We start from the raw sequence: 16483 nt of genomic DNA, 5'->3' as shown, positions 1-16483 counted from the left end.
ACAGCCCCCGTCCTAGCGCGCACGTATACATACTGTGCTTTTCCCTGCCCAGCGCACTGCGGCTGCGGCCGCGATCTAGATCAGTCCAGAGCTGGAGCGGATCTCCGGGGCCTCTGCCCAGCTTCTCCTGGGGCACGTGCGCAAGCTGAGGCACAAGGTGTGTCTGTGGGTGGGAGACTTGTTCGTCACTGCCCGGGTACGATAACCCTCAGAACCTCTAAAACTCAGACCGGCAAGAGATGGAGTCAGGTGTAATCATCACCCAATCATTAGGCACTGATTGTATGCCAAATGACAGAGCTATTGGGAATATCAAATATAATATTATATGTGATCTTTTTAACAATCCAAATAATGTCAGAATTCTAGTCATGTCCGTGCATTCCTACTCTTTAATGTACTTGGTCTGAAGTGGGGAAGACTCATATTCCCGAGTTCCCATCTGGTCTCAGATAATTTCTGGCTGTGTGGCTCTGGGCAAGTCCCTTTACCCTTTTTGCCTCAGTTTCCTCATTTGTAAAAAGAGCTGAGAAGGAAATGACGGAGAGAGTATCTTTGTCAAGACTAATCATATGATCTCCCTCATTTCTCCTGGCTGGTAGGGGTGGTTGGTGGAACAGTGAAGTCCTGTTAAATGTTTACTTTTTGGAGGCTTGAGATTTGAACTTTACAATTAAATATTTTCTCTGTCGGGTATTCAGGATGGCTGGCACCTTTCTCCCCCCTTTTTACCTTTCCTTTGTGTACAGTACTTCCCTATAAGTAAATTCCCTGAATGTAAATACTATGGTTACATTTGTAAAATCCCACTGCTTTGGACTGTGCCTAGCTCATAGTATACATTTAATATTTCTGAATTTGTTAAACTGAATTCCTTCCAAATCTAAAATCCTCAATTTTTCATAACTTTTCTTTCTTTCTTCTCTCTAAGACCACACATTAAGATAAAAAATAAAAAGAGCTAATCTCTCCAGCTCCATTCCTGCAGCCTATCTTGCCACTTACCTTGATGATGTATGGGATGGGGGTCTTACACCCCCTTCCCAAATCCCTTACTAATCAGCGACATCATCAGATACAAAAAGAAAACATTTATTTAATCCATGCAGGGAGAAGCCCAGTCACCAAGTCATCCCAACTCCCACCATGTGCACCTGGAACTGGCTAGCTTCCAGCTTGTCCAGAGTTTAAAAGGCAAAGGACTCCAGCCTTCTCATTGGATAGACCAATAGTCACCAATACTGACTGCTTCCCACAGGTCATGTCACTTCCTGCAACTTCCTGCATCTCCAGGTTCAAAGTTCATTAATCCAAAGAACAAATTACCTCCCCCAAAGTCCCAGTTCTGGAAATGGGGATCATGTGACAATATTGAGAAATACTTCATCCAATCAGTCCCATTCAAATGAGTTTATCTAGAGTGGTAATCTCTGGAGTTTTTACTTATACATCTGTCCAGGACATATTCTTTTATTTTCTTCTATGGAATGCACAACCCATGAAAATGCCAGAAATCAGACCAGCTGTTTTGGCTGTTACAGAGATCATAAAAATCAAGAGAAAGAAAGACAAAAAGACAATGGTGTTTTCCAAAGTGAAGTAGTAAAAAGAATAGTGAGTAGTTTATTATCATTAAATGTACCCTTAAATATTTTCTAACCACAATGTTGCTAAGGAAACACAAAATGAAAACAAAAAGTAAATAAATCAGTGAGTGTATAAGGGACTATGTTGGGTCCAAGGAGAAACGTTAACGTTCTCAGACAAACTGTCTCTCCTCCTGCAGATTTATTCCCATAATATCTCTGCTCCCAAACCTTCCCAGCCTCTGCCAGCAAATGAGCAGAGTAAAGTGGGGGTTTATGTCAGGTCCGGATGACTGACTCACTACAAACTGAGTGCAGACTGAGCAGGCCAGAATGCCTGGGAAAGTATAGCTTGGAAATATAGCAAGCTATGCACAGGGTAGGCAGGTGTGATTACATCACCAAGGCAGGTGTGATCACAATATCCTAGTCCTTTCTCCTCCTTTCCTATATATAAAGTACAGGGACAGTACCCTTGTTTGTACAGTGGAGGATTTTATGGTTTTTTTTACTCTTTGTACTTGAAGAGGACCAAAGACATTAGGGGGCCAAGGTCAGGATATATAGCATGACTGCCTGATCAGCCCAAACTGAGCTCAGAAGGGTCTTGTCTCTGGATTTCTACATCTCAGGTTTCCTTTGTATTGCTGCAATTTTGTTATATGCACCCAGTGGGACCTCTGAGGCTGACACACAATAGAGTATGGATCAATTCTCTACTGCTTGTGCAGGTTTGGTCTGAATAAACTAAGAAAACAAATTCTCCATCAGACAGAACCACACTATCCATCCTTGGAGCTATTTTTTACAACTGGAGAAATTTGGAATACTGTGGATGAGTCCACTTACCCTAAGGTAAGAATACTTTCAGGGGATGTACATATACATGAAAAGGTTGATGCATGAATTGTTCAGTGTTTGGGAAACCCAAAAGAAAAATGTGGGGAAAAAGAGGTACTGTACTAAACTGAAGGTTTTCAGAGCTGTTGTGCTGATTTCATTACTGTGAAACCTGGAAAGTCTCCCTGCACTATTCCAGACAAGAGAAACACATTTGAATTGTATTAGGGATGATGAGATAAGATGAATAGGGATGGAGAGAAGGGCAGGGAACACTCACCAAGAAAATTCATAGCTCTAAACATTTATTAAGGAATATATATAGATGTGTGTATAATAAAAAAACATTGGAAAAATAAATTGAAATTTTTCTAAATGTAGAAGGGTCATAATTTCTTTCTTGCTTTATTAGTAAAAGCACTCTAGTTCATTGATGGATTCAGTTGTACACATACTCACAGAAAAGCAAAGTGGGGAATGCTGCAATGGCTTTCTATTACCATGAATTAAAAAGTACTTCTTAACAATGCCATTCCCAATACCTGTCCGTCCCATGAAACTCGTGGCCATGTCCACTCGAGGCAATAGAGGTTTCTCTCACCTTCCCCTGTTATCTCCAGGATTCTAGTGAAACATTCTGGCTGTCCAGAATGGTGTTTGTCACAGGACCAGCCCATTTTCCCTTCTCATCACATAATCACCAAGGACATCCTTTAATCATGATTTTCAGAAGTCAGCAACACTATTCATCAGAGCCTGCTCACATCTATCTTAGGCCTCCAAATTGTGCTCTGTGTGAAATGAATCTTTAATTTTTTTTAGAGACTGTTGCATTCTATCTCCCTCTGACATACTACCTTCTCTTGCCCTGGTACACAGCTTCTCCCTGTGTCCTAATGTGTCTGCATGCAGCATACTCTTAGCCTAATCTGCCCTCTGTGTCCCCAGAACTCCCAGACTGTCTCCCTTTGCTAAGCTAGGCTGGACAAAGGACTGAGTTCTGGACTTCCCTATCAGGATATGTCTGAAGGAAATCCAGCTTGATCTTTCTCCTGTTCAATTTATCCATCTGTGCATCCCAGACGTACATATGGATGGGAAAGATCTATGCTCTATCCAAATGCAGTCAAACTAAGGCTGAGAAACAAAAAGAATTAGCAACCAGATAAGGGATAGAGCACCAGCTGTGAAGTCAGGAGGACCTGAGTTCAAATTTGACCTCAGACACTTAACACTTCCTAGCTGTGTGACCCTGGGCAAGTCACTTAACCCCAATTGCCTCAGGGAAAAAAAGACTCATTTCTTTGCAGGGGACCTGACATGCTATGCCATGCTATGCCAAGGAAACCTCTGCCCACTGGAATAATATTCTCTTCTAGCATTACCCTCTCTTTATCCTCACCTATTTTCCTAAGGAGACTTTATGCCTTTCTGTCAGGATTTCTCTATGCCTCTCTATCAAAATTCCACTGAGGAATTCAGTCTTTCCATTCTTGCATTGTAAAGGCTGACTTCCCAATGCCAATAATAAACCTCTTTTATCAATCTAGGTTTTCCAGTCTGTAAATTCCTTTACAGAGAACCTCTGCGCCACCAGAAGGGAATTCCCCAAAACTCCCTACCCTTGCACCAAATCCCAAGGGGTTGCAGGGGAGCCAAACCTTTCCATTTGGTCCCCTGAAATTCGAACCTGCCACTAGATCTCATCATTTAACTCCTCCACCATTAGGAACCCTCGTCTCATTTTGGTTCCCTAAATCTAGACCTCATCATTTGGTTCTCTGATAAAAGGGAACCCCAAAAACTAAACCTCATCAACATCTTTGAGGAAGCTAAGTGTTACAATGCATAGAACAATGGTCTTGAAATCATCTTCATGATTTCAAATCTAGCTGCAGATACCAATTAGCTATGTGAACATAGGCAAGTCACTTGAACGAGCTTGCCTCAATTTTTTCCTTTTTAAATAAGCTGGAGAAAGATAAGCCTAATATTTTTGCAAACACCAGTATGTATTTATTAAATATCAAATGGCAAGAACTATCCTTGGTGCTAACAGCACAAATATGAAAGTGAGACAGGTCCTGCCTTCAGGAAGTTCACATTCTACTAAGGGGGATATAAATCATTCAAGAGAAGTAAGTACAGGATAAACCCAAAAGAATGAGAAAGTGATTTAGGGAGAGAGGCACAAATCAAGGAATAAGAAATATTTGTGAGAGGGAAGAGAACTTCCATTGAGACAGAGACTGAAATAATAAAAATGGCTAGTATTTATGATGTGGCTTTTGAGTTCATTTGATCCCTATTATCAGGATAATGAAAAAAAAAAAAAAAAACACAAACAAACATCCTGTTTGTTTACACAGGATGGGAAGTTAGAGTTTACTTGGCTTTGTAATCCATAATATGTCCAACCCCTGAGATTGCGTAGTAAGCATCTTCAAATAAACTTTGTCCAAAAATGTCTATCTCATTCTACTGGCTAGATCCTGCCCCCCAACTCCTCCAATTACCCTGGTTATAAAAGATGGTGTTCCCTCAAACCCAATTGCTCAGTCAGTATGACTGCCTAATCTGTTATATTTGCTTGAGCCCATGAAAATATTTTCAAATAAAAAGCATTGAAAAAAGTTCCTGTCCAGTATGGGTTCTACTGGATCTATTAAGCATTCCTCCTGGTTGAAAGCCTTCTCACATTCTTTACATTTAGATTTCTCACAGTATGAATTATCTGATGTTTCTTAATGTTTGAGCCCAAGAAAGTTTTCTCAATTTCATTACAATCCAAGTTTGGATTTTGACTATAGTCTGCTTCAACATCAGTACATTCAAAGGCTTTCCCTCCAGTATGAATTTATGTCTTTTAAAATTTCTATACCACTTAAGTTTTTCCACATTCATAACATATACTATTTCATATCAGTATGAGTTTTTGTATGTCTATTCAGATATCCCCTATACTTGAAGACTTTTCCACATTCATTACATTTATAAGGGTTCTCTCCAGTATGTATTTTCTCATGTTTTTTTTTAACATATCCCTTGTTGCTGAAGCCTTTTCCACATTCTTTACATTTATATGGTTTCTCTCCAGCATGAATTCTCTTATGTAAATTAAGTCCTTCCTTCTGCATAAAGGCTTTTCCACATTCATTACATTTATAAGGTTTCACTCCAGAATGAACAGCTTCATGTACATCTAGGACTTTCTTATGGAAGAAAGCTTTATACCACATTCATTACATTTATAGAATTTTTCTCCAGTATGAATGCTCTTATGTGAATTAAGGTTTGCCTTGTACCTGTATGCTTTTCCACATTCATTATATTTAAAGGGTTTCTCTCCAGCATTCTCTCATGTGAATTAAGGCCTCCCTTCTTCCTGAATGTTTTTCCACATTCATTACAGTTATAAGGCTTCTGACAAATATGAATTACTGCATGTTTATCTAGGGTTCTCTCACAACTGAAGCCTGTTCCACATTCACTGCATTTATATGGTTTCTCTCCAGTATGAGTTTTCTTATGTGCATAAAAGTTTCCCTTACAGCTGAAGGCTTTTCCACATTCATTACATTTATATGGTTTCTCTGCAGTATGAATTCTGTTATGTGAATTAAGGATTCTCTTAAGACGGAAAGCTTTTCCATATTCTTTACATTAATAGGGTTTCTGTCCAATATGAATTTTCTCATGTCTATGAAGACATCCTTGTACCTGAAGTTTTTTTCACATTTTTTACATTTATAGGATTTCACTTCAGTATGGATTTTCTTGTGTCTAGTGAAGGATCCCTTAATGCTGAAGGCTTTCCCACATTCATTACATTTATATGTTTTTTCTGTAGTAGCAATGTTCCTATGTTGCCAAAGATATCCCCTCTGGCTAAAAGTATTCCTACCTTTATTACATTGTTTTATAAGCTTTTCTTCCAGGTTTTTCTGATGAACAGCAAGATATGAATTGTAGCTGGAAGCCTTACCACATTCACCAAGTTTATGAGATTTCTCTTCACCAGGAATACCTCCACGTACAGTAAGCCATGAATTGATTTGGAAGGTTTTGTCACAATCATTAATTCTATGAGGTTCTCCTGGAGAACACACTCTGTGAAAATGATTAAGGTTTGAGTTGTAACTGGAAAACTTCTTATATTTATTAAATTTACAAAAGTTCTTCACCATGGAAATTCTGCTACATTTAATTAAGTCTGAAAAGCATTTGAATCGCTTTCTAATTCTATCATGTTTATAAAAATTGTTTCTTATAGAAACTCCCTATTGTGGAAAGAGGACTGAATTGAAACTGACTTTTCTTCCAAATTGAAAAAAATATGGAACACTGAACTTTTGAGTTTTTCTATATTTAACTATTAGCTTCATGGACTGTCTTTCCAGGTTACTTATCTGTCTTTCTAATACAGTGTCATAATTCCAAGCCACTCCCAATTTAGAATTGCAGAAATCATCCTTTATGAGTCTTTCTCTGGTTGTCTCTCTGGTAGGAATACATTGTTTTGGAGTTGTCTTCTTAGTTTCACGTTCTCTCTTCACAACATGGAAATCTGAAAGAAATGCAAAAAAGTACAAGCATCTACTGCTCAATGTTGTGTGTGTATGTGTGTGTGTGTGGAACTTTAAAATCAATTCCAGATTTAGTCTTCTATGTTAGGAAAAAGGGTGAGTGATATGGCCAAGATAGAAGAAACATGGTCAAAAAGAAGCTGAAACCCAAAAACAGGTGAGGGGAAAGCAATGGAACTGCCTCGATTTCTAAAATGATTAAATTTTCACAGAGGAAAACAATAATTCTAAAATCATTACAGTCATATTTTAAGTTCATCTCTGGTAAAATTGAAGAAAAGATAGTGATTGAAGCTGTGATTTTATTGATACAACCAATTCCAAGAAGAAACTCATTAATCAAAGCAGTTTGCATGTTTAATGAAATTTATACCTTGAGAGCTGCCTGGAATATTGAACAGCATGGTGTCACTGCCATACTGCTCAGAGCACTGAACCTCCAATCAAAAAGGCTCAACTTCCTGAGTTAAATTTGGCCCCAGACACTTTCTACCTGAGGGACCCTGTTCAAGGCATTTAATCCTGTTGGCCTCGGTTTCATCATCTGTCAAATGAGCTAGAGAAGGAAGTAGTAAACCAAAAAAATCCCAAACAGGATCACAAAGTATTGGACAGGACTCAAGTCCTCAATAGAAAAGAAGCATTGAGAGGTAAAGTGAATAGTTCAATATCACACTTAGAAAGTATTAAAGGCAGGCTCTGAACCCAGGTCTGCTAAATGGGAAACTGGTGCTCTTTACATCTGGTAATATGTCAGGCTTAGAGCTTGCTTTCATGTCCTATGTTTCCCTGTATTAGGAAAATCCCTCAATTTGTTGAGATAGAAAGCCAAAGTGTGAGTAGCAGTTGTGAGACTTATGAGGTCACCATGGGCAAGTTAAGATGATGTGCCTTTCCCCAGGCCTCATTCTAAAATGGGAATGATACAAACACCATACATCCCAAATACTGGTAAGAAAAACACTCCTAAATCTGCTCCTAGTATATAAGTTATAGTTATTATTAAGTAATGACCTTAAAGACAATTTCCCATGAATGAGTGAAATGGCTGACAGCACCAATTCATAGTGGGGATGGGAAAGTAGGAAGAGGATGGAAGGTGTAGACGGCATCTTTATAGGAAATGTCCCTGAAAAGAATGAGGCCAATTGGAAGGAAGATAAAACAGGCAAGAAGTTGGAGCAATGGCCTGATTTTTTAAATATAAGTCAGACTTAATTACATTTGGAAGTTCTTTTCCCTTTTTCTCTCAGAAAGGACTCATTAAAGAGGAAAAATAATCTGAGAATTTAAGAAGAGAAAATAGTCATAGAAATAAAGGACAGGACCCAGCATTTGGGGGGAAGGCTAAACATCATCAAGAAAAATTACAGCTTCTTCTGCGACTAGAGAGAAATACAAGGGCAGATTCAGTAGAAAACTATTTCTTGACATGAAAGGTGAGGTTACAGGAGGAGTGCAGGAAGGACAACCACAGCTCCTCTCCTCAGGTCTATGGACCTTGAAAGAGAGCTCCAGGCCCAATGTTTACAAGGTAACTCACTCTAAAGACCCAGCCAAGCTCCTGCTGGCAGTGAGTCCTTTCCTTGCCTAGATTTCTGGGTCAGAGGTTTTTAGCTGCATCAGACCCTTTTTAAGCCCCTCTGAGGGATTTCTGGTCAGAGATTCATATCTCAGAGGAGTTTGCCATTTCCTTCTCCATATCATGTCACAGATGAGACCCACAGGGTTAAGGGACCTGTCCAGGGTCTCACTGCTGGGAAATGTCTGAGGTCAGACTGGAACCCAGAATCCTGAGGCTCCTTCAGTCCAGGGTTGGCGCTCAGGCGACTGTACCCCCTTCCCACCTGATTATTACTCACCCTCAGAAATGCATCTGGGGTCTTCTCACTTGATGGCCAGGGGGCTTCATGTCTCTCCAGCCAAGAAATCACAGTTGGTTTAGTTACTGGAAGCCCTGCTCAAGGAGAAATAAATAAAAAGTGCTGAGAAAACAGAGACACCTCACTCCTCATCTCTCTAAAGAAAAGGGGCAGGTCTAGAAATGCTGGTAGAGAAGCATCAATGACCCCTCAAGGAAGTTTTCCTCAGCAAATGTGAGGGAAGGGACAGAGTCTTTGGTGCAGACACAGAATAGATGGGGTCATGCTCACCCACTCTTAGTCTGCTGGGAGAAGTCTTTCCTCCTCTGCCCTCATGCTCTATGGAGAATCTGAAGTCTGGCTGAGCAGAGAGTGTGGAAGGAAAACCTGCAGGGCTGCAGAATGAAGCTGCTGATTTCCAGCTGGACAAAGCAAGGACTTTTTGTCTGGGAAGAGCAACAACTGCTCAAAAACTGCCCAAAGGTCTGAGGGCATCTCTATGTAAAAGTATTTGTGTGACTCTCCCTCCCTGTCTGGCAAATTCAAATTCAGCCAAGCTCCTCAGCCCTCCTCAGCCATGGACAGATGGAATTCTCTGACCTTGTATTGGCTCACATGTGATGCTTTCCTTGCCATCTCTGCACGTTAGCATCGGATGCTCCCCCAACTCTGCCATGTGCTGCTCTTTGCCTTTCAACTCTTGTAACCCTAGTTTCCTTCAGAGCTTAGCTGAGAATCAGTGATATCTGGCATGGAGCTTTTTCTTACACCCCCACCTGTTACTGCCATCACTTGGAAAATACTTGTTTTATATTGACATTTCTGTTAATAAGTATTGACAACTTGGGATCTCTCTGGATAGTACAGAAGCTCCATGAGCAGGCTCTTTTTACCTTTGTCCTCTTAGTGAGTGCCATAGTTCCTGGTATTCACCTGGAGAGAAATGAATGGTAACAGCATATCTTAAAAAAACTTTATCTTACCCAGAAATAGAAAGTTCTCATAGTTCTCCAGCATCACATCCCTGTACACGTCCTTCTGGTCAGGATCCAAATAGCTCCATTCCTCCTGGGTGAATTCCACAGCAACATCTTGGAATATCAAGAAATTCTGAAACATCACAGGATCTTAGTGTGAAAGATGAAAGAAACTTCAAAAGCCACCTACTAATATAGGATGGGAAAGAAGGAACTTCTTGGAACTCAAAATGTAACCAAAAAAGAAATACTTTTTAAAAAAAATTGTTTTTCTTATGAACAGAACCAGCTATACCCAGTGAAAGAACACTGGGGAATAAATGTGGACTACTTGCATTTTTGTTTTTCTTCCCAGGTTACTTTTACCTTTCTAAATCTGATTTTTCTTGTGCAACAAGAGAACTGTATAAATATGTACCCATATATTGTATTTAAGATATACTTTACACATGTTTAACAGGTATGAGACTGCCTGCCATCTAAAGGAAGGAGTGAGGGAAGGAAGGGAAAAGATGGAACAGAAGTGACCGCAAGGATCAATGTTGAAAAATTATCCATGCATATGTTATGCTAATAAAAAGCTATAATAAAAATTGTTTTTCTTTTTAAATAATAATAGCTTTTAATTTTTTAAAATGCATGCAAAGATAGTTTTCAACATTCACCCATGCAAAACATTTTATTCTGAATTTTCTTCCTCACTCTCTCTTCCCTCCTCTTCTGGAAAGCAACTAATCTGATGTGCAATTCTTCTAAATATATTTCTATCTTTATCATGCTATACAATAAAAATCAGATCAAAAGGGGAAAAGATGAGAAAAAACAAAACAAGCAAACATGAAAATACTATGCATCTTCATCACAATGCCAAAGACCACTGTTAAATATCCATAGGATATGTAGGATGAGAACATGAATAGGGTTATTTCCAATGCTATATCCATCAAATAACCTTGAATGATTTTGATGTATGCAACTCTGCTTGTAAAAGGACTTGTAATAATAATTCCACTGAATGAAAACTGGTATAAATAATAAGTACAGTGGGATCTTATGTTTCCTATATTTTTCAGTTAATTGTGAAATATGAAAGATGTACCCATTTGCTGAATATTGATAATATAAGTGTACTTGTTTCCTACAACTACCCATATTGAAGATTCCTCCAATTTATAAAGAGATGATTCTCATAAAGATTTTGTAATGATAGGAGAGGAAGAATACAGAGCAGTAGACATTGATGTTCTCTCAGTCACATTTTTATTTATTTTTATTTTTTTAATAAAGATTGTTATTTTCAAAACATATACATGGATAATTTGATAACACTGACCCTTGCATAGCCTTGTGTTTCAGATTTTCTCTTCCTCCCCTAACCCCCTTCCCTAGATGGCAAGTAATCCAATATATGTTAAATGCTAAATATATATGTTAAATCTAATACGTATAAACATATTCATACAATTCTCTTGCTACACAAGAGAAATCAGATGAAAAAAAGAAAGGAAATGAGTAAGAAAACAAAATGCAAGTGAACAACAAATAAAAAGAATGTAAAGTTGTGGTCCACATTTAGTTCCAACAGTGCTCTCTCTGGGTGTAGATGGCTCTCTTTATCGCAAGATTATTGGGTCTGCCATCAATTATCTCATTGTTAGAAAGGGTCACCTTTATCAGAATTGATCATCATATAATATTGTTGTTTCTGTGTACAATGATCTTCTGGTTCTGCTCATTTCACTCAGCATCAGTTCATGTAGGTCTCTCCAAGCCTCTCTGAAATCAACCTGCTGGTCACTTCTTACAAAAATATAATATTCCATAACATTCAATTTATTCAGCCATTCTCCCACTGATGGGCATCCACTCAGTTTCCAGTTTCTTGCCACTACAAAAAGGGCTGCCACAAACATTTTTGCACATGTGGGTCCCTTTTCTATAATGTCCTGCTTTCTAGTGCCCCACATTGGGTGCCAAAATATAATGTCCGGGCTAGCTTTCTGGAGGATCTCCAGATGAGCCTTGGTCTAAGTAGGATAGTCACCACGAGGATGGTGAGGAATAGAGTCTGAAGTCTTGGTTTTTGAGTTTCGAGTATGAGATTGAGCTAGAGCACACTCACTCTCCCACTCTCCTTCACAGTCTGTCTTTATTCTGACCAAAAGAAAGAAAGGAAAGAGGAGAAGGAAGGAAGGGAAGGAAGGAAGGAAATAAAGAAAGAAAATAAAGGAAGAAAGAAAGAAAAGGAAGTTCTTACTGATCATCACAGAACCCACACTGGAGAGAAATCTTGGGAATGTAATCAGTGTGGAAAGATTTTGAGACATTAGCAAAGCCTTACTGTTCATCAGGGAATCCACACTGGAGAAAAACCTTATGAATGTATGCAATGTGGAAAGTGTCTTTAAAAAAAGGGAAGATTGTGAGTGAATGCCCAACAGGTGGAGAATGGCTGAATGTGTTATGGTTTATGAACATTACGTAGTATTATTGTTTTACAAGAAACAATTAGCATGATGATTACAAGAAGGCCTGAGGAGCTTCTCTCCAGAAGAGCTCAGACTTGAAATGAAGAAAATTACAACAGAGAGCTAAGCCTTTCTGTAGTAGAATCTTGCAAGCAAAGATTCATGAGGGATGATCCCTGCAACATCACTTGGTGAGAAATCAGTGAAGAACATGAGAGAATTCAGCTTAGAGAAAGACGTTATGAATGTAACCAATATGAAAAGGCTTTTAGAAAAAGGCAATTGCTTAGTAATCATCAGAGAATTCACACTGGAGAGAAGTCTTATGAATGTAACCAATGTGGAAAGACTTTGAAAGCATCCGAGAGCTATTCGTGAGTAGGATTCAATAGAGTCCCTTCGGTAACTCGTGGGGAAGGAAAAGGAGAAGAGACTCGGTACGACTTTTTTAGTTGGGGAAATTGAAAGGGCCAACACATCAAAAGGCCGAGCCAGGAGACTGATGAGATTCTTAAATGCCTGTTCTGACTACAATCCTCTTCTCTGTTTGAAAGTTTGCCTCCATAACATCTCACAACATTAACACCTATATAGTATTTCACTCTACAACCATGCAGAGGTGATAGTGCTTCTTGCATTTTTCAGTGTGCGGACTCAGATATAAACAAACTTACTGACCATGCTGTGGGGGGGAAATAATCATGTTTAAAACAAAAACAGGGAATTGTTAAGGAAGGGAGAAGTCAATACTCTAAGTCTCCACAGCTGTGGATCATAACATCTCTGGATGTAGATGGCTCTCTTCATCACAAGATTATTGGGACTTCCATCAATCATCTCACTGTTGCAAAGTTTATCAGAATTGATCATCATATAATATTGATGTTGCCATGTACAATGATCTCCTGCTTCTGCTCATTTCACTTAGCAGCCTTTGCTGACACAGATGTTCCTTGTGGACTGGGAATGAAATAAATTGGAAGCAGAGGGAAGAGAAGAGAGTTCAGACAACAGCAACTGCCTTGTATTATCATTATCATCCTCTCATACAAAGAGATCCATTCTGCCAAACTGCACTGGATCTCCAGGAGCCACTGGCAGGTGGCTCCCATATCACCACATTTTCCTTCCTTAAAGATCTCTTTGGGATATAAGCTCAGTTGAAACACTGCTGGGTCAAACAGAGTTCCAAATTCCTCTCCATAATGACTGAATCCATTCACAACTCCAACCATAATGTGTTTGTGTCCCAGTTTCCCACATGCCCTCCAACATTTGTCCTTGTCTTTTCCTGTAGTCTTAACCAATCTGAGAGGAGTGTAGTGGTATCTCAGAGTTATATTAATTTGCATTTCTCTGATAAAGAATGATTTATAGCACCTTCTCCTATGATTAGAAATAGTTTTCAGACATGGTACTGATACCCAAATCAGGTAGGTTGAAAACGGAGAAAGAAAGCTATAGACCAATCTCTCTAATGAATATTGATGCTAAAATCTTAAATAAGATATTAGCAAAAAGACTCCAGAAAATCATCCCCAGGATAATATATTAAGTAGGATTTATACCAGGAATGCAGGGCTGGTTCAATATTAGGAAAATTATCAGTATAATTGGCCATATTAATAATCAAATTAACAAAAATCATATGATCATCTCAATAGATGCAGAAAAAGCATTTGATAAAATCCAACATCCATTCCTACTAAAAACTCTTGAGAGTATAGGAATAAACGGACTTTTCCTTAAGATAATCAGTAGCATCTATTTAAAACCATCAATAAGCATCATATGTAATGGAGAAAGATTGCAACCATTCCCATTAAGATCAGGGGTGAAACAAGGTTGTCCACTATCACCATTACTATTCAATATTGTATTAGAAATGCTACCTTTGGCAATAAGAGCCGAGAAAGAGATTCAAAGAATTAGAGTAGGTAATGAGGAAACCAAATTATCATTCTTTGTGAATGATATGATGGTATACATAGAGAACCCCAAAGATTCAACTAAAAAGCTATTAGAAATAATCCACACCTTTAGCAAAGTTGCAGGATACAAAATAAATCCACATAAATCATCAGCATTCTTATATGTCACTAACAAAGTCCAACAGTTAGAGTTACAGAAGGAAATTCCATTTAAAGTAACTACTGATAGTATAAAATATTTAGGAATCTATCTGCCAAGGGAAAATAAGAAACTATATGAGCAAAACTACAAAACACTTTCCACACAAATTAAGTCCGATCTAACCAATTGGAAAAATATTAAATGCTCTTGGAGAGGGCGAGCAAATATAATAAAGATGACAATACTACCTAAACTAATCTATTTATTTAGCTCTATACCAATCAGACTCCCAAAAAACTATTTTAATGACCTAGAAAAAGTAACAACAAAGTTCATATGGAAAAACAAAAGGTCAAGAATTTCAAGGGAATTAATGAAAAAAAAAATCAAATGAAGGTGGCCTAGCTGTACCAGATCTAAAATTATATTATAAAGCAGCAGTTGGTATTGGTTAAGAAATAGACTAGTTGATCAGTGGAATAGGTTAGGTCCAAAGGACAAAATAATTAATAACTCTAACAACCTAGTGTTTGACAAACCCAAGGACTCCAGCCTTTGGGATAAGAACTCAAATGTTTGACAAAAATTGCTAGGAAAATTGGAAATTAATATGGCAGAAACTAGGCATTAATCCACACTTAACACTGTACACTAAGGTCAGGTCACAATGGGTTCATGACCTAGGAATAAAGAATGAGATTATAAATAAATTAGAGGAACATAGGCTAGTTTACCTCTCAGACCTGTGGAAGAGGGATGAATTCATGACCAAAGAAGAACTAGAGATCATTATTGATCGCAAAATAGAAAGCTTTGATTATATCAAATTGAAAAGGTTTTGTACAAACAAAATCAATGCAGATAAGATTAGAAGGGAAACAATAAACTGGGAAAACATGTTTACAGTCAAAGGTTCAGATAAAGGCCTCATTTCCAAAATATATAAGAACTGACTCTAATATATAAGAAATCAAGCCAATCTCCAATTGATAAATGGTCAAAGGATATGAACAGAGAATTCTCAGATAAAGAAATTGAAACTATTTCTAGTCATATGAAAAGATGCTCCAAATCATTATTAATCAGAGAAATGAAAATTAAGACAACTCTGAGATACCACTACACACTTGTCAGATTGGCTAGAATGACAGGGAAAGGTAATGCAGAATGTTGGAGGGAATGTGGGAAAACCGGGACACTGATACATTGTTGGTGGAACTGCGAATACATCTAGCCATTCTGGAGAGCAATTTGGAACTATGCTCAAAAAGTTATCAAACTGTGCATACCCTTTGATCCAGCAGTGTTGCTACTGGGTTTGTATCCCAAAGAGATCTTAAAGAATGGAAAGGGACCTGTATGTGCAAGAATGTTTGTGGCAGCCCTCTTTGTGGTGACCAGAAACTGGAAACTACGTGGATGCCCATCAATTGAAGATTGGCTGAATAAATTGTGGTATATGAATAATATGGAATATTATTGTTCTGTAAGAAATGAGCAACAGGATGATTTCAGAAAGGCCTGGAGAGACTTGTATGAACTGATGCTGAGTGAAATGAGCAGGACTGGGAGATCATTACATACTTCAACAACAATATTATATGATGATCAATTCTGTTGGACTTGGCCCTCTCCAACAATGAGATGAACCAAATCAGTTCCAATAGAGCAGTAATGAACTGAACCAGCTACACTCAGTGAAAGCATTCTGGAAGATGACTATGAACTACTACATAGAATTTCCAATCCCTCTAATTTTATCCGCCTGCATTTTGGATTTCCTTCACAGGCTAAATATACACAAAATCCGATTCTTTTTGTTCAGCAAAACAACTGTTTGGTCATGTATTCATATATTGTATTTAATTTATACTCTAACATATTTAACATGTATTGGTCAACCTGCCATCTGGGGGTGGGGGAAGGAGGAGAAAAATTGGAACAAAGGGTTTGTCAATTGTCATTGTTGTAAAATTACCCATGCAAATATCTGGTAAATAAAATCTATTAGATGTGAAAAAAAAGGAAATAGTTATAATTTATTCATCTGAAAACTGTTCATATGCTTTGATATGAACCACTTATCAATTG

General features: G+C 38.2%; 1 pseudogene; it reads right to left on the bottom strand.

Annotated features, from left to right (window-relative positions):
* Positions 1 to 3789: 3789 nt before the first annotated feature.
* Positions 3790 to 16483, bottom strand: part of LOC141554184 (uncharacterized) — a 45456-nt pseudogene continuing 32762 nt past the window's right edge.

Source organism: Sminthopsis crassicaudata, chromosome 2, assembly GCF_048593235.1.
Source record: "Sminthopsis crassicaudata isolate SCR6 chromosome 2, ASM4859323v1, whole genome shotgun sequence".
Classification (NCBI taxonomy): domain Eukaryota; kingdom Metazoa; phylum Chordata; class Mammalia; order Dasyuromorphia; family Dasyuridae; genus Sminthopsis; species Sminthopsis crassicaudata.
Note: the sequence above shows the minus strand (reverse complement) of the source record. Positions and strands in the feature narration are given on the sequence as shown.